Source organism: Podarcis filfolensis (assembly GCF_964270895.1).
Source record: "Podarcis filfolensis genome assembly, chromosome: 3".
Taxonomy (NCBI): Eukaryota; Metazoa; Chordata; class Lepidosauria; order Squamata; family Lacertidae; genus Podarcis; species Podarcis filfolensis.
In genome coordinates, this window is record NC_139606.1 from 98,316,988 (window position 1) to 98,342,705 (window position 25,718).

The 25,718-nt window shown below is 43.8% G+C and overlaps 1 protein-coding gene across 17 annotated transcripts in view; it reads right to left on the minus strand.

Annotated features, from left to right (window-relative positions):
* The window catches only part of TRERF1 (transcriptional regulating factor 1), an 81,670-nt gene that overhangs the window by 30,910 nt on the left and 25,042 nt on the right, over positions 1–25,718 (minus strand). The window lies entirely within an intron of this gene.

The window sequence follows — 25,718 nt, forward strand, 5'->3', positions numbered from 1 at the left end:
CCCATTGTATATGAAGGTCAGAGTAGAGAAGTCTAACATTGCGAAGGCAGTAAGAATGCAAAGGCAGAGTGAGTTAGTGGGGGTGATGTAACATAAAACCTAGAGGTGGCTACCAACATCAGAAGCTGTCTCATACAGGGTCCACCTAGTTGGTTATCATCTACACTGATTTGCAGTGGCTCTCCTGGGTTTCAGACTGGGGTCTCTCCCAGTCCTACCTGGAGATGACAATGATTCACATTCTGCATGGCAGAGAAGAAACACATTGAAGGTCTACTGGTTAGCCACAGTGTGCAATCTCCAAAAAACCCATCTGAAGGTTTATTCTTCAAGGAACATTTGGTCTACCAACTGGCAGACCTTCTTCTGTTGCCCCTGGAAGATATCCAGAACAGACACCAGGTCTATCAGCTGGTCACATGGATAGACTTGGTGTCCAAGAAGACCTTACTAAAGTCTGAGTCCAGCTTAGAAACTACACCTATCAATGTGCCCAAAGTTGGCTTTTGGGAAAACCTCTTGCTGCTGTATGGAGCAGACAACTCTCAAATTGTACTGGGCTTACCCTTCTCTCCTTTGAGAAGTTCTCTGTTGCTGTTGAAGGCCAGAGCTGAAACCAACCTATTCACTAGTGGGTAAAGAATGGCCTACAAGAAGCTCTCTGGAAATTTTCCAGATGGGAGACCCACTGAGCCTTATTCTGTAAGCATCAAAGAGCAATGTGTTGAGCCTCTTTCCCTTGTGCCCCAACACCACCACATTTTAACAGGTGCATGCGTGCTAGGCCTCAGCCTGGGATGATCTACTGAAGTCTCCATCACTATCCAGGCCACAGCCCTCTTCTGAAGATACACCCCTCACACAGTGAGGTGGAGAACAGGAATGAGGCCTTTGGTCCTACTCTCTCTTGCCATACCCACCAAGGGGGTTCAACTCCTGCAGTTCTCTACTTGTGAAGATTCCTTGCTGTGGATGTTCAGCTCTCACTTTGCAGAGGATGATGGGGACTAGTGATGAGAGACTAACAGAGTGGGAGGGGTCAATGGGCTTCTTCTGCTAATGCATGTCTAATCCTGTGTGTGCAGAAGACTGCAGAGGGCTTGAATGATTCACCAGCACAAACACATTTATTTATTTATCCTGCTTATATCCCACCTTCCCTCCAGGAAAGTAGAACACATGGTTCTCCCTCTCCCCGTTTTACCCTCAAAATAACCCAGAGAGGTAGGTTAGGCTAAAAGGGTGTGACTGGCCCATGGCCACCCAGTGAGCTTCATGGTTAAGGTAGGATTTGAACCCAGTTCCCAGCCCATAACAGAACCACACCACCACAGTGGCTTGCTTAGCAAATCTCAATGTCAAATTTCAGCCCTGAAGCTGTTTTTTTTTGGGGGGGGGTGGAGATTAAATTTAATGTCAGAAGTATTTCCTCTCTTTTAAAGGACCATAGACTACTTCTGACCTCTTCCTTGAAATCAGGCAGAGAGGAAGACGGAAAAGCACAGAGGCTCAGATATTTTCTTGTCTAAGGAATGCCCACTGCAAGAATCTTGAAAACATTTGATTTAGAACAGTTACAGCACTGCAAATGTGATTAAGCTGAGGGTCTGAGAAAGGAGGGGATGGAAAAAATGCAGTTCTTAATATCTTCTTTATTAAAATTTGTGGGGGGAAATATTGCTCATCTTCTTTAAAGAACCATTGTGGAAACCACAATAAAAGCCCCTCCTCCTACATAAAGGGATAACAGTGTCTATATATATATATATATATATATATATATATATATATCCCAATGAAATGGGAGGACTATATTAACTTCTCATTAATTGCATTTATTCAATTTAATGCAAAAGAGATAATTTCTTATGGACACAATTATTCCCAAAGCAGCCAAGCAATTCTCTTCCATAAATGTCAGCTATTATCTTTTGGCTAAATTGCTTTATTAATTTTTTTTCAAGATACTTCAAATATTTCTCACTGCTGGGAGTCATGCATTAGAGGGGAGAGAAAACTCGGTGCCTGCTTCAAAATGCAAAATGGATTTCGAAAAATGAGGCAAGGTTCAAATTTTAATAGATGCGCAAGATATCGAAACATATCGAAAAGGGTATCACAGAGCTGGGAAAGGTGCAGCAACGGGTGACCAAAAGTTATGAAGGAGTTGCAATACCTTCCCTTCTAATACTAACAGGGAATACTAATGGGAAGGTTAATACTACTAGTAGCAGTAGTATTTGAATTTATATATTCACCCACCAAATAAATATTCCCTGGCAGCCTATGAACACTATAATGCTCTGTGTGTATGACAGAGCGAAAGAGCGCTTGTCAGACGAAAGTTTCCCTTGTCTGTCCCCTGCACGCTATTTAGGGGTTCCCCAAGCCAATTTTGGGGGCTTGCAGAGGGAAGAGAAGTGGGGGAAGCCCTGCTAGGCAAGCAGAAGTCCTTAACACAAGCTTCTGCTGCTAATAAGACTCATTAGCTGAATCCTGCTCAATAAAAGACGGCCAGGGGTTGGTTTGTTTTTTAATGCTGTTTCTCTTGTAATAAAAAACAGGCTAGATTTCAAAGAAAGGAAAAGAAAAGAAGAACAAATTAAAAGGCCCGAATGATCAAAAAAGTCTTCATCTGGTGCTGAAAGGACACTGGAGAAAGTACTAGGTAACCCTCCCCCTGGGAGATCATTCCATAGCCATGGTACCACTACTGAATCCATCCTCTCCTTGGCTGGCCTCAGGAACAGTGATTCTGCAGAGGAGCCTAAGACCTACACGGGAGGAGGCAATGTTCCAAGTAACCTGGTCCCAACCTACTTAGGGATTTATGGGTTAAAACCAGAAAAACCACAGCTTCAAGTCTTGTTATGGCGAAACAAACCACCCGGTTCAGGCATAATGGAAAGCCAGTGTTTCTTGGTTTGCTTATCCCGCACGTGCCATGGAAGGAGCAAATTGTACAGCGTGCACAAGCATGCTGCTCATTCTTGACAAACCACAATAAGCCAGAAAGTGTGGCTCATCGTTACGTGTGAGCAGAAGAGGTATGCCACTAAATACCAGTTTTTGAAGGAAACAGCGGGACAGGCCACTGCCTTCGTGCTTGTGGCTTGTGGGCTTCCTGAACGCATCTGGTTAGCCCACGTGGGAAGCAGGAGGCTAGCCAAGATGGGCCTTCAGCAAGGCTATTCCTATGGTTGAAAAAGGAAGTTCGGCATGTTTGATAAAGTGCTTAAAGGATGGGTAGGGAGAGCCTGGCTGATTTTTTATTTTTTATTTTTATGTACTCTGTTAGCTGATTTTCATTTAATGAATACAGATGAGTTCAGATTGTCTTTTGGCTTATGTGCCACCTTCCCCTCCATAATATCTAGGCCAATCTCATTACATAGTGTGTTTCTCCACCACTACCATCAACATTAGTGATATGGAGCAAAATCCCCACCATTGTGTGTTCTGGATGCTGAGGAATGGCAAAACCAAGCAGGATGCTAAATACTGTCTTTGAATTCAACATGGGTGTTTTTTAACCATGTTTCAACATGGGTGCCGCGAGGAACTGATAGTTATTGGAACTGCAGCAGATGAAAATGGTGTTGTTTTTAACAAAATAAAACATCTCCCCCTGCCCCACGCCCCTAGTCCTGACAAAAACTGCTCATCAAAAGTTGCCATTTGCCACTGACAATGGTGATGGATTTCCTCCCAATGCAAATAGCTGCTTCAGATGAGAGATTTTCGTTGGGACCATAGCCAGGGTCAAAAGGCTTAAACTCCACCATCATTGTCAGGTGAGATCCCAATAATCACCAGCCCCATCCCTTACAAGTGGCTGGTTGTGAGCTTCCGGGGGAACTGACTGACCATAGCTGGAAAGTAAGGTCATTGTTGTTTCTTTGTCCATGTAGCCCATCTTGCAATCTGTCTTACAGCTGGTGAAGCTAATCTAATTTTGTCCTCATAACTCTTTCTGCATCCTGTAGATTGTTGTATAAACTGTCGGCTTTGAGCTAACATCATCACACCTAGTTTCTTCTCCCCTGATGGAAGAGTTCTGGTCAAATCAAAAGCTTGATTGTGATTTTGAGACATTTTGGCTGGTCCTAATAAAGCCATGTGGTTTTTGGATTCTACGTCCACTTCCTGTGGACCAACAATGCCACCTACATTTTTTGTAGGCTAAGGCTGCAATCATTATCACACTTATTAGGGAATAAGCCTCACTGAATACTGCAGAACTTACTTCTAAGCGAACTGGTACTTGTCCTTTTGCTCTGATCCATCAAGTCCGTTTTGATGTTCTTATATTCCATTGTTATTTCTAACCATAAGGTGAGAGAACATACCATCTTGTCAAACGAACATTTGCTTAATAGACTCCTTAAACGTGCCATGCTTCATACTCCAATTATAAATCTGATAAACAACACATAAATCTGTGAAGCAACTCCTGTTTTCAGAAATCTCAATTACTCTGAGGCAATTTGTTCTTTGTAGCATTTTATGTTGTATTCATATGCCCCAAAACGATTCATCTAAGGCACACACAAAAAGCAATTAAATTAAGGTCGTGAGCCTAAGTACATATCGTAAGGAAATAAGGACACCAAATAGGACTTATTGGAAAGAATGACATCAATTGGCCTTATACCCAAGTAGATGCCTTAAGGAATGGTATATAAAATAAATAAAGAAGTAATAAACAATGATAGTTTCACACATTCAAAGGGTAATGCAACCACTATCCAGACTTACCAGTTCCAAAGAATCTTAATAGTATATGTTCCTTTACTGTGATGGAAATGCATGAACACTGCGGCATGGCACTCTTATATTTCATTGTACTAGACCAGGTTAACACATCACTTTAAAGTAAACCATGGGTAGGTAAACTAAGGCCCGGGGGCCAGATCCGGCCCGCGAACGGTCAGGGAATCAGCATGTTTTTACATGAGTAGAATGTGTGCTTTTATTTAAAATGCATCTCTGGGTTATTTGTGGGGCATGCCTGGTGTTTTTACATGAGCAGAATGTGTGCTTTTATTTAAAATGCATCTCTGGGTTATTTGTGGGGCACAGGAATCCGTTCATTTTTTATTTATTTTTTTCAAAATATAGTCCGGCTCCCAACAAGGTCTGAGGGACAGTGGACCGGTCCCCTGCTGAAACAGTTTGCTGACCCCTGCTTTAAACCATACTTAAACTAATGTCTGAAGGCGAATGCACAATGTGCCGGTTCACACAGCTGAAATCACATGCACTGCCCCTCCCTTGTTCCCACTGCCCTGCTACATCCCCATTATCCCCAGCTGTAACCAAAAAAAATGGGCTACAGTCCCCCAAAAGCTTATGCCATAATAAATTTGTTAGTCTTTAAAGTGCCACAAGGGCTCAGTATTGTTTCTGCTGCAAGAGACTAAACCAGCCATCCCTCTGGAAAGTTTTGTAACTAGATTCCAATATCCAAAAACCACACAGACACACACACACACACACACTTCCATCAGATATCACAGATGCAATATGTAAGCATCTGCAACAGTCCTGTTTAAAATACATGCCTCTGGAAAAGAACTGGATCTCTGTTTATGCATACTTTATAAAGGAAATGCCCAAATAAAACCAGGAGTGTTTCCTATAGGAAAAGGGGCTTTATCAGCCTTCTCAAATTGTGGCATAGTGGTTAAACGAAGTGTCACACTTCCTACAGGCAAGACCCAGGTTTAAATCTCAATTATGAAGCTCACTGGGTGACTTTGGGACAAACTCTCAGCATATTCTACCTTGCAGGTTTGCTGTGAGAAGGGGAAAACAATGCACACTAACTACCTTGAGTTCCATGGAAGGGGGGAGTACTTATAAATTGTAACAAATAATGAAAACAAATAAATTAATAAAAGTAATAAAACTGCTGCCACTTAATTTCTCTCATCCAGTCCATTGGGCCCTTTGTCACACAGGGCAGAAAGTAAATATTGCTCGTTAGTACACTACCATCACTAAGAATTTATAGAGAGCTTTTTCTATATATTTAAAGACCTGGGAGTATTAAAAGAAATAACTTATTCTGGCCACAAGTGATTCAAGTACATACCATATTTGGTTCAGACTAGGTCCCCTGAAAACCCAACTGCACGCTTTCATACACAGAGTTCATTGCTATATTTTGTTCTGTTTTGAAAGGCATTCTATTGGAGGAGTTAGTGGGCAGACAAAGGGCATTTCTGCCTATGTCCCAGTTTTCAGAGTTTGAAATTGCATCTGTCATAAAAAAAACCAGCTTCATTATCAGATCTGCAGGCATCCTGGCACAGAAGCGGAGAAGGCCATTTTAAAATAACAATCCTGATGCACAATTCTTAAGGTCTAAAGCCAAGCAATTTCTGTAACGTTTTCCTGGAAAGAAGGCACGCTAAGAGTGCATGCACATTTCCCCCACTATCAGTTTAATGCTGCAATTAGAAAATGTCTATACTGCTGATATCTGGAAGGCTGCCTTCTTCATTACAAACCTGCCTAGGTTTTAAGATCTTCACAAGATGCCCTTCTTTATTATCCTGCCAACATGTGAGGCACGTTGTGGACAGACAAGAGGAAGCGCCTTCCTAGTAGATGAAAACCGCAGGAGGGGGACAGTGCTTTTCTGCTCAAATCCTGCTGGCTGGCTGACCACTGGCAACTTGTTCAGCCACTGTGAGTAGAGGATGCTGGACTAGATGGGCCACCGGTCTGATCCAGCACACTCTTGTTATGCTCTTACATTCCCTAGGCTCTAAAGCAGGGCTGAGGAACCTCTCCATTTTGAAGTGAATTCCCTTCGGAGTCTTGTTCCTCGTGGCACAGCAAAGAAGCCATGCTGAGGAAAGGGAGCCCATTTCTTGGCACACAGATCCTGCACTGCCAGCTCCTCTTTCTCAGTGAGAAAGCCAAGAGCGCCAGCAGTGCAGGAAGGGAGCAACTGCTTCCTGCTCAGCCCCACATCTTCTACTGCCCTGGGTCCCTCAGTATTTTCAATGCCATGTAAATGACCATTGATGCTGGGATGACCACGAAGGGAGCGCAACACGGCCAGTATGTCTGAAAGGAACAAAGGGCTGTTGCCTGCTGATTCTGCCTACAGGCAGAAGGTTCCTAATTCATGCTCCAGAACCTGCTCACTAGGGAAGTCCATCTAGACCAGCCTTTCTCAACCTGTGGGTCCCCAAATGTTCTTGAACTACAACTCCCATCACCTCTAGCCAGCAAGGCCAGAGCTCAGGGATGATGGGAGTTGTAGTCCAACAACATCTGGGAACCCACAGGTTGAGAACCGCTGATTGAGACTGTCTAACATTGTCAGGCTTCCTGTTCCAAACTTCCTGTATGGAAAGGCTTTTTGGCTATTAAGCGATTTGTTTCCTCTGTTGCTCATTTTCAGTTGACTGCTTTTTTTTTTTTTTAATGCTCTATTTTCATCTGTTCTTGTTTTCCAAATCTGATTTTATTCTGCAACTATTTAGCTTTGTCATTTGCCATCTTGGATGTTTAATATGAAAAGGCGAGGCTCAGAGCTAACACAACAAACAAACAAACATTTATAGGGTTGATATAACCAGTTGTTCATGTAAAGTAAGTTGTTCTGTTCGCACCACGGGACAAATGAGGGTAGTATAACAAATTTGCCATCACTTTCCAGCCCATGCTCAGCTTGCACCAACCCTGACACTCTCACCAGTCGGTCTTGCCTTGATAACCAAATTGCTATTTCACCCTTCCAGCCACAGAGAAGCAACAAGTGGCTTATATCCACTCAACAAGTCTGTGAGGTAGGTGGCTCGAGCGTGATGTCAAAGGTCACCAGGAAAGTTCATAGAATCATAGAGTTGGAAGAGACCACAAGGGCCATCGAGTCCAACCCCCTGCCAAGCAGGAAACACCATCAGAGCACTCCTGACATATGGTTGTCAAGCCTCTGCTTAAAGACCTCCAAAGAAGGAGACTCCACCACACTCCTTGGCAGCAAATTCCACTGTCGAACAGCTCTTACTGTCAGGAAGTTCTTCCTAATGTTTAGGTGGAATCTTCTTCATCCCAAGTAGGAATTTGATATTTGATCTCACTATGCAACCTACCAAGCTGCTACTGTTTAAGCTGCCTGTTGGGATCGCAAAAAAAAAAAAAAAAGATTGTTGAGCATCGCTAAATCATAATATAGAGATCGGGAACCTGTTGCCCTTCAGAAGTTGCTGGACTCCCAACTCCCAGCAGCCCCAGTCAGCATAGCCAGCAGTCAGGAATGGTGGGAGCTGCTACTCAACCAGAAAAAATATTACAGTGGTACCTCAGGTTAGATGCTTCAGGATACAGACACTTCAGGTTACAGACTCCGCTAACCCAGAAATAGTACCTCAGGTTATGAACTTTGCTTCAGGATGAGAACACAAATCGCGCAGCGGCAGCTGGGGGCCCCATTAGCTAACGTGGTACCTCATGTTAAGAACAGTTTCAGGTTAAGAATGGACCTCCAGAACAAATTAAGTTCTTAACCCGAGGTACCACTGTATTCACAGAGTTCTTAATGGGCTTTTCTGGCAATAGTCAAATTAGGTAGGCTGCTGTTATCCCCATTTTACAAATGAGGAACTGAGGCTGATAAAATTATGACCCCTTGAAGAGCGAGTGCCAGGGCCATGTCCACATACAACATTATATCCCACCTGCATCACCTTGTCCAGGTGCTGAATTGCTGGCAGGCATAGGTTGTATGGAGGTGTGTCTCCTCACGGGGGTTCATATTTAGCCACTGCAATTTATGCAACCATGGAAGGCCTTTTAAAGATGCTCCAATGAGACAAATCCCAAGAGGCATGATGAGAGGCTGCTACATGCAACTCCGCAAGATCCCAGCCAGATTTGAAGCCTAATTTTGGGACGGCGGGGTGGGGAGAAGCATCTGAACCACTATAACAGCTTTTCTTCATGGAACAACACACACACAGAGAAGCCACTCCAAATTGCTCCTTCCAACGGATGCCTTCACACATCAGACGGTTCACGTGCAGCTGTTCATCACACTAATTGGGCTATTTTCTCCATGTCGTGAGATTGGAGGCACGGGAATGTGGTGTGGAGAAAATAATCAGATCCACATGGCGCTTCAACTGCAATTAGTTATGAACAGGCTTAAAGTCTTAATTAATGAATTAATCAGATTGAAAATGTGTATTTTTAGTTGAGGCTGTACCCTGCCAAATGCTTCATGATTAGAGTACAGGCATAAACAATCTGTGTGCATCCTGTGATCTTGGCAACATCTTTTTAAATGCTGTTCCAAGTGATAAATTATTTGTCTGAATTGTTTAGCAAAAGAACTGATGTTGCCATCATTACATATCCTCAAAATGGCCCCTGCCATAATTTGTCTGTGTTGTTTTAGCTAGGAGGCTGTTGCTGTCATTAAATATGCTCAAAATGGCCCACATCAGAAAGGGATCATAGTATCTCTTCTACATTTTTATTATTATTCAAACATGGAGGTCAGGCCCTTAGATTATGATCCAGCAGAGAGTTCTGGAGCGTTTAAGCAACAATGACTTCACTGGGATATACTGGATTCTGGCACATGGATTAATTCAGGCTTGTGAAGTGTCTATTTACCTGGTCACTAGTAAGGGAAGCTTTACAAAAACTGCTTCCAGGCCACAATTGACTAACGAGTAATTTGTTTGCACAGTTGAGTTAAAAACTGGAGCTTCTTGCTCGCTTACTCAAAGATGTTCATCAAAAAAACAAGAATTCCATTGCAAGGATTCTTCAACAGATCTTATGATTTATATGTAAATTGTTCAGTTTGGTTGTGTATTTTTTATGTTTTATTTATTCTTTATGACTATTTTTGTTATGCTGTAATTATGCATTTTTTTCATGTTGCGAACCTCCTTGAGCATGGTGTTAACTGTGGGAAAGTGGCACACAAGTAAAACAATGTGTATGCATTGCATGTGTGCATGTATGTGGAAGGCCCGCTCGAGTAACACTGGCCTTGGCTTCAATTACTGCACCTAAGGTAGTTCACAACTGTTCTGATGCAACAACATGAAACATAAGCTCATGACTAAAGATGAGCAATGCAATTCTATATGCATCTACTCAGAACTATGTCCACTAGTTTCAGTGGAACTTAGTCCCAGCAAAACAGGTATAGTGGTTGTACCTCTAAACAGCAAAACAGAGACCAGCGTGTTTCTTCTCCTGCAAGCCTTGTGCACCGATTTCTAGCCTTCGACGATGCCACCTAGGTTGTAGTACGTGTGTGCCTCTGCATCAAGTCATATTGAGCTCACAATGCAAGCTGTTGCTGTCTGCTTAGGACTAGTGAAACAGTTTCCTAGCAAGCCATCAAACATGGCTGGTGGCCTCTGTGTGGTTAGCAGGTCACAAATTTCACAGGCACGGTCTACTTAGAAGTTTTGCCACATATCCGATAAGGACCCACTTTGTGCAGTGATCTGACATGGCTCCTCAGGGTAGCAACAAATAAATACTCTTAAATTAAATAAATAAAATTACCAAGGCACAAATGCCAATTAATACAAGAGAAAACTGGTTCTCTGGTGTCATGGCAACCATAACAACATTGTGAATGCGCGCGTAAACACACACACAGTCCTTGCGTATGGATTATAAACTCACTATGAGTTGTTAATGCATTACGGACTTCATCAAGCCCTGAAAAAGAACATCTTCAGTAGCATGAACAAAACCACTGCAGCTGATGTGAGGAGCTTCCACACACAAAATGTCACATCCCGTGGAGGTATATTCATATGAATGTATGAGAAGCAGCTACAATCATACATAAGTAGCTGAAGATTACCCATTGCTGCTAGTTAAGTACCAAAGGGATGAGGAAGGTATGGCCCTGAAGATGTTGGGAGTACAATTCACATCATCCCTGACCACTGGTCATGGTGGCTTGAAACTGATGGGAGTTACAGTCCACAACATCTGGAGGACCACAGGTTCCCCATCCCTAACTTAAGATATTTACTGGAGACCTGACTCTGCATGCTCCCAACTTCATAGACATTTGGGTTAGAGACTCTTCTGTGGCAGTGCCACACAGGGCCCAGCCCAACGGAGGCAGCAAATCCACACAAACACCCAAGTCATGGGTCAAATGAAAGAAAAACCAAATTTGCTAAACCCTTATGGGTCACTGAAAGTCTCTGCAGCTGACAGATTCTACAGTGGTACCTTGGTTCTCAAACTTAATCCATTCCAGAAGTCCATTCCAAAACCAAAGCGTTCCAAAACTAAGGCGTGCTTTCCCATAGAAAGTAAAATGCAAAATGGATTGATCCATTCCAGACTTTTAAAAACAACCACTAAAACAGCAATTTAACATGAATTTTACTATCTATCGAGACCATTGATCCATAAAATGAAAGCAATAAACAATGCACTGCAGTCACACAATCAATCAATCAGTAGCTGAACTGGGTTCCACACAGTCACAAAAACAAAACAAAAATAGCCGCAAAAATGAAAACACAAAATAATTAGTAAAAACAGACAGACCTCAGCGTAACACTCAAAACAGAAGTGTGGCACTCAAATTGTCAGTGTAACATTCAAAACAGAAGTGTGGCACTCAAATCGGAAGCGTAACACTCAAATCAGAGCACATTCGGCTTCCCAAAAAAGTTTGCAAACCAGAACACTTACTTCCGGGTTTTCAGTGTTTGGGTTCCAAGTTGTTTGAGTTCCAAGGCATTTGAGAACAAAGGTACCACTGTATTCCTCTACGGCTGGTTTCATCCTTTGCCATCAAGCACTCAAGGGGAAAAAAGGGGAAATAGCCACTATGATCCTAAGTCCAGTATTTTAAGAGGGTAACTTAGGGAAGATGTTTCTTCAGATCACTTTAAGTTCTCTCTTTATTTCACTTTATTTGACAAAGTGCTAGGTGCACCACCCACAAAATAGCTACTATGGTGGGGATCATGACATAACACAAAAACAACTGCCATGGGAAGCGCAGCATAACATAGAATTAGAGAGACAGCCACCTTTGACACTTTTATTCTTACCATAGAAAGTCCTGCTGGTCCTGATTGTGGAAATCACATAATCATGTTTCACACACACACACACACACACACACACACACACACACACACAGATGTTCCTGCTTTCTAACTTGATGCTTTCCTCAGTACCAGGAAAAATACACAAAGTACAAAATACCTTACTCTGAAATGACAGAAAACATTTATAAAGTACCTATACATGTTGCTCACTAGGATGTCTAGGGATCTACTTTTTAAAAAGAAAGGAAGTGCAGAGTCTGTTTTACAACCCCTGGCTTAAGTGACTGCAGAGTGGTTGTGATCATGAAAAATCCACCCTCAGTTAGGGAAAGTCTTGAGTAAGCAGACTTTGGGGGGCTCTTCCAGATGAGACTTCTGAGACATTGCCTGAATTTTTTAGAGGGTCCTATTCTTAAATTTCTCCTGTACTTATAACAAGCTGTTATTCTGTAAATGGAGGCTGCCATAGGCTGTCACGCCACAAATTAAGACAACTTTCCGAAAATTCTGGAGAGACAGGTGGATGAAGCACAAATCTAGGGGGGTTGTGAACCCATTTGCCCTACCCTGGTTACAGAGCTGGCGCCTTATGTTTCTGTCTCTTAGATAAAAGGCGATCTCATTTTGCCACCTTTCCACCTAGCTGGAATTTTTTTCTGCTGCCACTGCTTTCTGGTGTGAATTGGTTTGTTTTCCTTGTTTGAATTTAATCATGGTTTGAATCATTCTTTTCGTTGGTTTTTAACAACGTTGTTATGACCAAGTGCATGAAAAGCACGACTGCTTTTAAAAGAAATAAATAATTAACACACACATCTGAACACAAATACGACTAAAAATGTTTTGGTACACATCTAACTACCTTAAATCTGTACCTGAGCAACAAACCTACTGAGGCCATCTGCAAGTCTTTAATTAAAAAACACAGTTCTGTAATCTCTGGAAAGCTGCAGGAGCAAACATCTTGTAAATCAGAAACTGTAGACCAGAAAGTGAAATCTAGTAATTTTTTTGTAAGCATAAAGAACATTCAGAAATTACACCTACAGAAAATCACCTCCAGTAAATCACTAGCAATATACTTAGAATCCTGGTTCTAAAAATTGTAATAAGCATGAACTGTAAGTAGTAAAAGAGTAAAGAACATAATAACAACACAGCTACCCCACTGGAAATTGGTGCAGTTCAGAACTTTTCCTCGGTAAGAAAATATTGGATGGTCAAAGAGCAGAGTTTTATGACTTGATGTGTCACCTTAAATCTCATTAATGATTAAATGGACATAAATAATGGTTGTGGTTCCTGACAGTAAGCAATTTACAGCAGGCTACTTATAGTCCACAGAAGGTCATCTATTGTATAAAAACATTTCCACCAATCCACCTAGATCCTGATTATGGTATTTTACAGTACTATGGGGAGGGGACTTACACAACTTTGCCCACCAGCAGCCATACAATCAGGTACTTGGAAATCCCCCCGTTTTTGTCGACCCTGGAAGACAGTAAAACAGCCTCCCTCAGTCCAGATGTGGTTGTAATCCAATCCCCATTATCTCTAACCAGCATGATCATCGGTCAGGGATGATGGGAGTAGCAGTCCCACAAGATTTGAGATATCACCATACATGGCTGGTGAATTGCATTCTGCTCAGAAGCTCACAAACTTAGCAGGCTTTATTTTATAAACCAACGTTTTTAGGGAAAAAAGCTGTTTCTGCTTGTACAGCAATCACACAATTTCCTTCCCTCCTCTTTTATCTCCAATTATCCTCCCGGGCAACTCAGCGACACACAATAGGCTGAGGCTGGAATAACTAGTAACAAGCCATGCCCTGACAGATGTCGCATTCCAGGATCTGATCCTTGCTTGATATCCTAGTTTGGAGAGAGCTCTTAAACCAGTTTCCCGATTCAGACATCTCGGGAAACTGATTTCAGAAACCCAGACAGCCATTGCTAAAGGTGGGTGCATGAGGAGAGAATGGAGTAAAACACACAAGGAAGAAGTATGTGGGCGCCAGCTCACGGCTATGATTTGCTCATAGCCAACCATGAAATTCCATTGCTATAGAGAGATCTAAATAGCCCCCCCCCCGGGTGGCGGGGGGAATTGGGTTTTCTTTGCAGGGAACTGGGGGGTGGAAGGAAACAACTCACTGCCGGAGGAAGAGAAGTGGGGGGGGGGAGCGCACCGGTGCCGGCAACACAATCCTGGTGGGGTGCCATCAAGGCTGGCCTGCCGCCCATGCCGGGCACCACGCTTCCACAGGTGGTATGCCACGCCCCTGCCTGCTCTCCACCCCCCGGGGCTGGAGTATGAAGCTCCGCCACCGAAACAACTGCCCTGAGACCTGCGGGCAAAGGGCAGTACAGTGGTACCTCTAGTTATGAACTCAATTCGTTCCGGAGGTCCGTTCTTAACCTGAAACTGTTCTTAACTAGAGGCATGCTTTCACTAATGGGGCCTCTTGCTGCCGCTGTGCTGATGGCACACAATTTCCATTCTCATCCTGGGGCAAAGTTCTCAACTCAAGGTAACTCTTCCAGGTTAGTGGAGTCTGTAACCTGAAGCGTTTGTAACCTGAGGCGTTTGTAACTCAAGGTACCACTGTATACAAATTTAATAAATAAGAAATAGAGTAACAGAAAAGAATGTGGGGCAGGGCACCCTTTTCCACCATTCCCACTCCCCAGGACTTTACATCTCTGAACTGGAAGCAGGGGTGCCCATATCCAATACTGCTCCAAAACTCTGGAAAGAGGTTTTTAAAAGGCAAGGAAGAACAGAAAGGATTTTGCACTGAGATCAGGTTTAAAGGCTGAAAATTATTGGGGGCAAATACCATTACACTGCCAGCCTATTCTCTAAACCAATGTTTTGCTCTGCTCTGAACATACAAAGAAGAGCAGGAGCATATAAGAGTTCCAGAAAGTCTAGATATATCCCCGACCCTGCCAAGACATATTCATTTTGCTTCAGCTTTCTGGCATCAGTTTACACAGCCAGCCTTCATTTCAATCAGCAGAGCCTGGTTACAATCCAATGATTCCATGGCCTGTCCACCTCCTCCTGTCTATGCTAGGAGCAGGGTGGCATGCATGTTCTGTAGTGAACATGGAACAACGTGCATGCTTTGCTTCCTCAGATCTCCTGGAGGTCCAAGGAGCTTTACGCGTCTGTCACAAAGCAATACAGGCGTAATGGGAGCCCATGAAGGCTTACAGATTATTTTTTAAAGCATTGTCATTGCTGGCTTGCATAATACATTTAAATGTATGCAAATTTTTTAATTGTCTGCTGCCTAGCATTAAAGTCGAGCTAAAAATAGAGGTATTCAATTAAAGGAAGGAAAATAATGTCAGGGCAGTCAAGTTCTAACGATATTTCAATTTTCCGAGTGCCAATAATTTTAGGGTGCTTCCACATTAGATTGTTACTGCGTGTAATGGTTTTAGGGGTTGCTCGTGCGTAAGTGACCGCCACTCTAGGCTAGGTTGCCTGGTTAAACGTTTTCTGTCTGGACAGCCATTCACTTCGTGGCTGTTTCAGTCGCTAGCAGAATCCGTCAGTGGGCGTTTCTTGAACTTCTTCAAGCAAAGAAGTTCTTTGACGCCAAGTCTACGCCTACTTTCCCTGCGCGGAAGTCTTCTGCGCAGGGTGGGTGTGGGTAGCGGAGGACCCGTGCTCTCCCCGCTAGTCTCCGGCGAGGAGTCCTGGAGCCCCCTCACCGATTCCCCCATCTGCCCTCCTTTATCCCTGGTGTTACGTTGATTTCCTTCCCCAGCCCATGAGTTGCCTCTCTCCCTGCTGGGCCCTTCTCCAGCATCGCTTGGGAGCCTTGCCTCCGCCTCTCGCTCCGATGTCAGTTCCCTGACATCCACCCCCCCCCAGGACCCCCTCCACCCCCGGCCCGACCTTTTGACCCAACTTCGTCCCTTTCCTCGGCCGACGATGCGGGGAATCCCCGGAAGGAGCTGTCGCCATCCTCTGAGGATTCAAAACCCGCTTCCCACCCGCTCCGATCTCTTCCCGCGGGGTGGGCCTCCCAGTCTGATTCTTCTTCTCTGACGCCTCTCCTCCCTCCTCTTCGGAGGCAGGAAAACCCACAAAGTCATCTTCGTCGTCTGTGGTTCCAAATTGCTCCTCCCAGAATCTAGCTAGTGGGAACAGGCTGTGGAACTCCTCCACAAGATACCTGTCACTGATAGCCTCCGCAGGAACCCACGTGTTTTCTGACCCGGGTTCTCCCTCCCAAGCTACCAAGTACTCCACCTGGCGCCCTCGCCACCTTGAATCGAGTATTTCCGTGGCTTGGTTGTGGTGTTCCCTCTCCTCTACCTGCGGGTGTGTGGTGACTTCTCCCTCTCGCCCCGGGAATTCCCGCCCCTCCCTGTACGGTGAGAGTAGGGACCTATGGAACACCGGGTGTATCTTCATGCTGTCCGGCAACTTGAGCTTGAATGCCACGGGGTTCACCTGCTGTGTTACCTCAAAAGGTCCCAGCCGCCTTGGCTGCAACTTCTTGCACCCTCCCTTAAAGGGTAACCCTTGGGTTGACAACCACACCCGGTCTCCCACCCGTATGGTCTCCCCTTCCCGACGGTGCTTGTCTGCCTGCCTCTTGTAAATTTCCTTGGCCCGTTCCAAGTTCATCTTAAGTTGTTGGTGCAAGGCCTCCATTTCTTCTACAAACTGCTCTGCCGCAGGTACGCTCCACCCTTCCTCCCCACTCCCCGGGAAGGCCCTGGGGTGACACCCATAATTGGCCATGAACGGGCTCATTCCCGTGGACACATGTTCAGCGTTATTGTACCCAATCGTTCTGTCCCTCGCTGACGCAGCAGCGTAGGTATTGCTGGAGTATACTGTTCGCTCTTTCTGCTTGCCCGTTGGTTTCCGGGTGTCTCGCCATCGAGAAGCCCACCTCGACCTGCAGCAAGCTCATGAGCTTCCTCCAGAACCGGGAAGTAAATTGTTTCCCGCGATCTGAGATGACCCTCGAGGGATCCCCATGCAGCCTGAAGATGTGATCCACAAACAACCTGGCTGTTTCCTCTGCCGTCACTGCATGTGAGCAAGCTATGAAATGGCACATTTTTGTCAGTAGATTGACTACTACCATGACTGCTGTCTTCCCCCTTGACTTGGGCAAATCTGTCATAAAATCGATGGATACCACCTCCCAGGGTCTTCCCGGCATGGGTAAGGGTTCCAGTAACCCTGAGGGGGCAGCCCTCTCCCCCTTTGCCCTCTGGCAGCGGTCGCACCCCCGTACATATTCCCGTACATCTTCCCTTACCCTTGGCCACTGCGGAACTGCTCTGCTTTTGTGAAACTGCTTTTTGCAGGGCCTCTTACACAATGTTGTTGTTGTCCTTATTGTTATTGTATTTGTACTCTGCCCACCTGACTCGGTTGCCCCAGCCACTCTGGGCAGCTTCCAGCAAATATAAAAGCATAATAAAACATCAAATTGTCATTATTAAATTAGGGAGGTTTGGAGCTGAGGCTCTACTTGGCCATTTCCCCTGCGCAACAGCTAAGAGGAACGGGAGGCACAAGGTGGAAGCTGCAGCAGAAATCAGATCCGTCAGCACCACATAGGTGCATAGCTACTGACTGGCCAGATGCATACTTGGATGATACATTGACATCAATGGGCTGTTGTAGGATGCTGCTAGTTATTTAGCAGCAATGCATCTGCAAGGTGCTGATGCATCCCAAACCTGCCTCAGCTGCTGCCTTGAATCTCCTTCCAGGTATGAGGAACCAGTGGCCTTTCTAATTTTGCTGGACCACAACTCACATTAGCCCCAGTTAGTGTGGCCAAAGGTTGGGATGATGGAGACTGGAGTGCAGAAATATTTGGAGGGCCACAGGTTTCCTATCGTTGCAGTGAGGGAATGAGACCTCTCCTCCCTCAGTGCCCACTCAGGGCTTGTACACATTTCCACTTGTCCCGCCGATTTCCCCTGGGGAAACCCGCTCCTTAACAGTTGAATTGGAGCAAACATCTATCAGGTTTTCAGTGGATTGACATTTGCTTCCACAAGAGGTAGTAGACTCTCTTTCCTTTGAGGTTTTTAAACAGAGGTCGGATGGCCATCTGTCATGGATGCTTTAGCTGGGATTCCTGCATTGCAGGGGGTTGGACTAGATGACCTGTGGGGTCCCTTCCAACTCTAAGATTCTATATTTCTATGATCAACAAAATAAATAGGGATGAATGAGTTGCCGCATTGGCTATTAGGACTCAAATCCGATCATATTGTGCATTACCCACTGACAATCGTTTTGGGATCTAATGTTATCTTTCCTTTCACGGGTTAAATATTGACTGCCAGAAAGAACATGAAACATGCCAAGGAGTGATTGTAAACAAGTTTGTTTCATTTCAGTAAAAATATGGTTGCACTTTTGGAAAAAACTAATCCCAATTTGTAACCCTCCCTCTCAGAGGACAGTCCTTGAAAGACAAATTTAAACATTTCAAAGTCATGCATTTAGACTGTTCACACGCTTTTAGTTCCAGGGAACACCCTCAATTTATAGTCTGATTCAGCAAATTGCACTGAACAAACAAAGCAGCTGGTAGACAAATATTTGAGCAAAATGCTTGAAGGTATAGCTGATTCGTGTTAAGGAGTCAATCACTGTAATGTGAGAAAATAAATGAAAACATAAAAATAAAAGAAACAAAGGAGCACAACCTATATTTACGTTTAAAAACAAAAAGTTAATGAGACACAGGTAAGTATGGTGACAGAATACGTATTAAATATATGCAGTCCCTCTAAAGCCTTTGGATTTTATTTTTAAAATACAGCAACGGATTCCATGACAAGTTCTTCCTTCCACCATGAACCTATCTGTGTACCTTAAGGCGCTTTGGAAGTTCAGTGAAGCCCCCCTAACATAGGATGGGTATTGGAGGGGATTTTCTCCTGTGAGCATTAAGTTACCTTAAGTTGGGATTCAAGCCTGATTTTGGAAGAATCCTCCACCCTTTCTATATTCACATACTACCCATTGTTTTGTCAGTTACCAGTACATTATAAAGAACACCAATCTAGAATATCCAAACCTTTCAGGAGCAAAGGCCAGTTTCTGCAAACAGAACCAGCTCTCTATGCCTGGCCTAACATAAACCATCAAAACACATAGGATTAATATTTCAAGATTCACGTTTTATAAAACGAAAGGCTGCTGAGTCAGCAGGCGAGTTGATCTGAAAATGCAGAAAGAGTCACCGGAGAGGAAGTATTGTTTGGTAACGAATAAAAACAAAGAGTGTAGCAGCTTCAGTCGAAGGCTCGAAGAACATCACATGAAACTAGAGAATCGGGACTTTGCTCCATTTGACGAAAGCTTCAGAAAGTAGTTCTCATTGAAAGCAATGTTGTTTTCAATATGACAGCTGTTTTATGGAACCTACTCCTAACTTGACACTATCTAGTTGTTGCTGGACTACAACTCCCATCAGCCCCACCCTTTGTGCAGCCAGTGGTGAGGGAGAATAGGAGGCACAGTGCAACAACAGCTGGACAATACCAGGGTCTCCACCCCGGTGTATATATAACCACTGCTTCCTGGGTTCCCTCTCATTGTCACAGACTAGCACAGGAGTGAGGAACTCCTCTATGTGGCCCCTGAGAATCTCCCTCATCAGTCACAGGCTTCTTGGGTGCTTTTGCCTAGCTGCAATGTGACCTTGAACTCTGGTGATTACTCTTGCTTGCCCAGATGGAGCCAGACAGGAGTGTTTAAGGGTCTTGTCTATAAAATAGCCTACTGTACAAATGTAAACTCTACATTCACTGTTGTTCACAAGTGGTGTGTTGTCCCGGCCCACAAGGCCCTGATAAATACCCTTGGGCTGAAAAATATTCTGCACCCGTGTTCTAGTGTAACTAAGAAAGGGAACCCAGGATATATGGCTACTGATGTCGGTGAGGACTTAGTTCTTAGTGGCTCCCAGTGGAGACGCTAAATTCGACTGGAGCTTGCAATCTGGGACATAGTTGAAACACCGTCCCCTTGCTCTCAGGCATTGCTGATGTTCAGGCTCTTTCTAATTTTGCTTCTCTTCAAGCACATCATAGCGACAGGCATTTTGCTAGTATTTACAGGATGAAAAGGATTTGTGGTATTCACACTGACCTGTTTTAACAACTAAATGACTTAATTTGCTTTGCCTCTGTAACTACACAGACCTCACATTTTTCATGTTAAAAACATGCATAATTCTATAAATACAGACAGATGGAAAACAGGCTTTAAGCCAGATACTCACTTCTGATTTGTTTTTTTTAACAAGGCCTAGTAAAATTTGTAGCCTATTAAATTATAAGGCAGTTCGAATGATGTGTAAAATGAGATTTATGCCTTGCTGAATAAATATTGCCGCATCCTAATTTAGAACTTGGCAAATCTAGATTCATGGGCTAAAATAAGAAGTGGGCACTTTGTCATTTCAAAGGAATAGTTGGAATTATTATATTCCTTGATTTCCCTGAACCCCTTTCTATTTACTCTGACAGCATTACTTTACACAAGATTTCATCCTAAAACTCCTTTTTCCAGTAGCTTATGAGCCAAAAGAAACTTGTCAATGATACTAGCTAGAATGGATGGTAGTTCTATATGGCACTCTGATTCTCCAGCGGTTTGACTTCACCCCTGGAGGCACACTCCATTGTCTTTCGAGACAGATGGATCCCAACAAAATAACACACACAGGCAACACTTTTCTGCATAAAGCAGAAAATTAAGACTGGTCCAGTGCCCCAGTCTTTAAAAAGGGGGGGGGGGTAAAGGACCCCTGACAGTTAAGTCCAGTCGTGAACGACTCTGGGGTTGCGGCGCTCATCTCACTTTACTGGCCAAGGGAGCCGATGTTTGTCCGCAGACAGTTTTTCCGGGTCATGTGGCCAGCAGGACTAAGCCGCTTATTTATCTACTTGCACTTTGAAGTGCTTTCGAACTGCTAGGTTGGCAGGAGCTGGGACTGAGGAACGGGAGCTTACCCCATCACAGGGATTCGAACTACTGACCTTCCGATCGGCAAGCCCTAGGCTCAGTGGTTTAGACCACAGCGCCACCTGCATCCCCTTTAAAAGGGTGAAGATTATGTACATGAAGCTCCTTGAATATTTAAAAGGGTGAAGATTACGCCAAATATTCAAGGAGCTTCATGTACATAAATAATGTCAGTACAGTGGTACCTCGGGTTACATACGCTTCAGGTTACAGACTCCGCTAACCCAGAAATAGTGCTTCAGGTTAAGAACTTTGCTTCAGGATGAGAACAGAAATCGTGCTCTGGCGGTGTGGCAGCAGCGGGAGACCCCATTAGCTAAAGTGGTGCTTCAGGTTAAGAACAGTTTCAGGTTAAGTATGGACCTCCGGAACAAATTAAGTACTTAACCTGAGGTACCACTGTACCCCTATAATGAACTGTAATATTAGTCCTGTCTTGTGGATGGGAGAGAGAGAGAGAGAGAGAGAGAGAGAGAGAGAGAGGAGTTTTCCTAAAGTCACCTAGTTAATTCATTGTAAAATTTTATCTGGTGCCTGCCCAGTGCCTGCCCTTAGGATTGCTTTAAATGTGACACTGGTCATGTTAAAAACCAAACACACCTGTCAAGCACATGGAATCAGCACAGATGCCATGCACGAACCAGGTTGCTAGCACTCACACATACAATATGAGGACACTAACAACATCTTGTTAAAAATATTATAACTCATTTTCCGTTCAGCATAAAGGTAAAGGGACCCCCGACCAGTGCAACAAATAAAATGACCATGCAGGGGGGTGGGGGTGGGAATCCAACATAACAAATTAAGGCAGCAAAAGCAATCAATAGCAGAGTGTATTAAACAATCAAGAATACAGCTCATAAAAATGCCTGTGCATCATGTACTCCTAGGCCAGAGCCTCTTGACAGGCTAATGTTATATGTTCATGCCCCACTGCCAGGTTCATGTGTGACGCAATGTGCACTCAGCCCAAAGTTTTGTTCCTTTCAAACATGCCCAGCATCACCTTGAAACCAGACATCACCCACTACGCTAAACTAGCCATCTTTTTCACAATATACGAATCACAGAGAAACCAAGTTGGTGAGTAAGCAATTTGGTGTGTTTGCTGGTGTACATTGCTGCAAACGAGAGAGAGAAAGAGAGGACAGATTATGTAGAACAAAATGGCTCTTTGGGACCGAGAGTAAAACAGAGAGTCTTTCACCTTCAACATGCTGATATGAATCTGGATAGCTGTAGGTGGAGACTAGGCTGCGAGCACATTCTGTTTCATCACTTCTCATTTTCCTCACTGGCCTCAAAATAATCTTTTCGCATTTCCAATGCATGCATGCTAACTCACTCTCACAATTGCAGACTTTGAGGTTTTAAACATTAAACAAGTGTGCAATATTTTACATTGCTTTTAACTCTACATTTAATAGCATACTTAACGTATTTTATTGTTTTATGTGCTCTGTATTCTTATCTTCTTCTCTACTGGTTACCTACAGATTTTATTTATACATACACACACACACAAATTTGTGCCTTCCAAAATCATTTTATGTCATGGTGAGAAATGGGATTGTACAGGGGTCAGAACAGGAAACAACATGTAAAAGCCACAGGTAACACATGCCTCCACATGTGAATGTCAACGGCAGAAGCTTCAGGCCTGGCAGCCAAACAAGAAAACTCCAGGCGTCTCTAACCAGCCCTCAGAAATCTTCCCAGGTCACAACTCTCACTGACTCCTGCCCATCTCACTGGGTGACCCCAGCCACTCTAGGAAGCTTCCCACAAAATACAGAGGGGGGAAAGGGGGGGAACAAATATTAAATGCTTCCCAAAACAAGAAAAACATCTTCAAATATTTGAAGGACGGTTGTAAATTTGGTTTGTGCTGCTCCACAACTTACCTGAACCAATGTGTTCAAACTACAAAGGGGAGAAGGACTCAAGTATAAACATTAGGAGGAACTTCATAGTGGTAATGGACAGAGAAAGAGACTGCCTCAGAAGGCAGTGGACGGTCCCTCACTAGAAGTTTTTAAGTGGAGGCTGGATGGTTACCTATTAGCAATGCCGTAGTAGCGGATGTCCTGAAACACTCGATGACTTTTGAGACACCTTCCAGCATTTATTCCACCATGCTTCCACTGTGAGCTATGCCCTCCACCCTTTCCTTCAAATAATGAGAGTTGGGGAACTTGAAAGAGAAGGAGTAGTATGGACCCGGAGATGCTCACATTGAGTGCCAAGTTCATACATGTTTCCACCTCTCCCCTTCCATGTTTTTCCCTCCCTTTGATTCCCAATAGCCTCTTACGACATGGAAGGGCGCATTAATTTTTGGTGCAGTGCTGTTACACACAGTAGCAGTACTTCCTCTTATTTTCCTTGGGGTGCTGCAAGCTACAAGCCTTACTGAAGTCAGCCTTACTTCTCCAATTCCTTTCCACAGAAAGTATATACACACATTTAGAATTACTGTCAAAAACAACAACAAAAGCGACAAATCTTTATCATAACAGAAACCAAATAGGTGCATCACAAAAAGCTTCCTGGAGTACCAGTCTTTTTTCTTTTTCTTTTAATTCATCCAATCACATAAAAAGAACTATCCGATGTTTGTGTTTTCTTAGTTTAGAGTTTGTATTAAACCAGTCTCTCTTCTTAATATTTGATAAATCATTGTATTTTGATATTCTGCTGGAAGCCGTCCAGAGTGGCTGGGGAGTCCCAGCCAGACAGGCGGGGTATAAATAATAAAACCATTATTATTATTATTATTATTATTATTATTATTATTATTATTAGTTTTTATTATATATCCTACCCTTACTCATACAGAGCCCAGGGCAGCTAACAACTTACAGGTGCCAGATGGCTCTGTAAACCAGGTTTATAGTTGCCAAAACAGAAAATCTAGTTGCCATTTCCGCAGGCCAGACAGCTCCAAAGTCGTAAAAGTGCACTTTTAGTTCCAAATAAGTACCTGAACTGCCCAGGCCACAGAACAGGTAAATGGAGAGAACCATTTGTAACAGGTTAGGGCCGCGTTCAACCCCACCCCCAGACCTAAGGTTCCCCACCTCTAGCTTATAAATGACCCAATAAGCAACGGATTTTGATCTGGGATTTTCATATGCTGTTTTCAAAGTGTTATGAAACAGATTTCGCACCGAAAACCAGACACCTATTCCCTGCCTGTGCTCTCAGCTTAGATATGCGTGGCCAAGTCAAAGAACCCAGATAGCACTTTCTATATTGCAGCTATGTAGAGATTAAACAAACAGTAGCGCTACACGACCGCCGTGACTTTTCTTCTGCTCTCTTTTGTCTTCAAAATCTGTACATATCAAAGTACTTCCAATTTTGAGTCACTGTGGGGACAACACTTACAGTAAATTACTTCCCAGCATGCATCACTGTGTAGCTCAATCAAGCCGTGCGTCTGCCAAGCATCGTGAAGATTTACAGTAAGTGATGACCAATATTTACATCATTCGTTGTGAATATGCCAGAAGCTCAGACAAAAAAAAAAGTGTACTTCATTCACACCAAACTTAAGCGTGTCATAAACAAGCCCGGCTCTAAACTTCTGCCTTTTTACATTAAAACCAAAACTGTGTTAATTTCAGTAACTTACATAAAATTAAATACAGTGGTACCTTCAGGTTACACACTCCGCTAACCCAGAAATAGTGCTTCAGGTTAAGAACTTTGCTTCAGCATAAGAACAGAAATCGGGCTCTGGCGGCGCAGAGGCCCCATTAGCTAAAGTGGTGCTTCAGGTTAAGAACAGTTTCAGGTTAAGAACGGACCTCCGGAACGAATTAAGTACTTAACCCAAGGTACCACTGTACTTGAAAACAGAAGTCCATCCAATCTACTAGAAAATGTTACTGATTTTTAGTCCTTGTTCCACTGAAAAACAGAAGGTCTTATGGTCCACCGGGACCATATAACACCAGTCTCCACTGGCTCCCAGTATGTTTCCGAGCACAATTCAAAGTGTTGGTGCTGACCTTTAAAGCCATAAATGGCCCTGGCCCAGTATACCTGAAGGAGTGTCTCCACCCCCTTTGTTCAGCCCAGACACTGAAGTCCTCCTCCGAGGATCTTCTGGCAGTTCCTTCACTGAGAGAAGTGAAGTCACAGGGAACCAAGAAGAGGGCATTCTCGGTAGTGGCAACCGCCCTGTGGAATGCCCTCCCATCAGATGTCAAGGAGATAAATATACAACTTTTAGAAGGCATCTGAAGGCAGCCCTGTATAGGAAAGTTTTCAATAGTGTTTTATTATGCTTCTATATTTTTTGGAAGCTGCCCAGAGTGGCTGGGGCAAGCCAATGAGATGGGTGGGGTAAAGATAATAAAATGCACCCTCTTGAGCACATTGCTCAGTGGAAAACCTAGGACAGGAATATAAGAAACTGTTTATACTAAGTCAGACCACTGTACCATTTACAGGCTCTCTCCCAGTCCTAACTGGAGGTGCTGGGGGTTGAAGTTGAGACCTTTAGCATGGAAGGCTTGTGATCTACCACCGAACTGTGGCCTGCTTGAGTTTCCCTGAGCAGGTTCATTGCTGCGTAATGCATGAACTTGC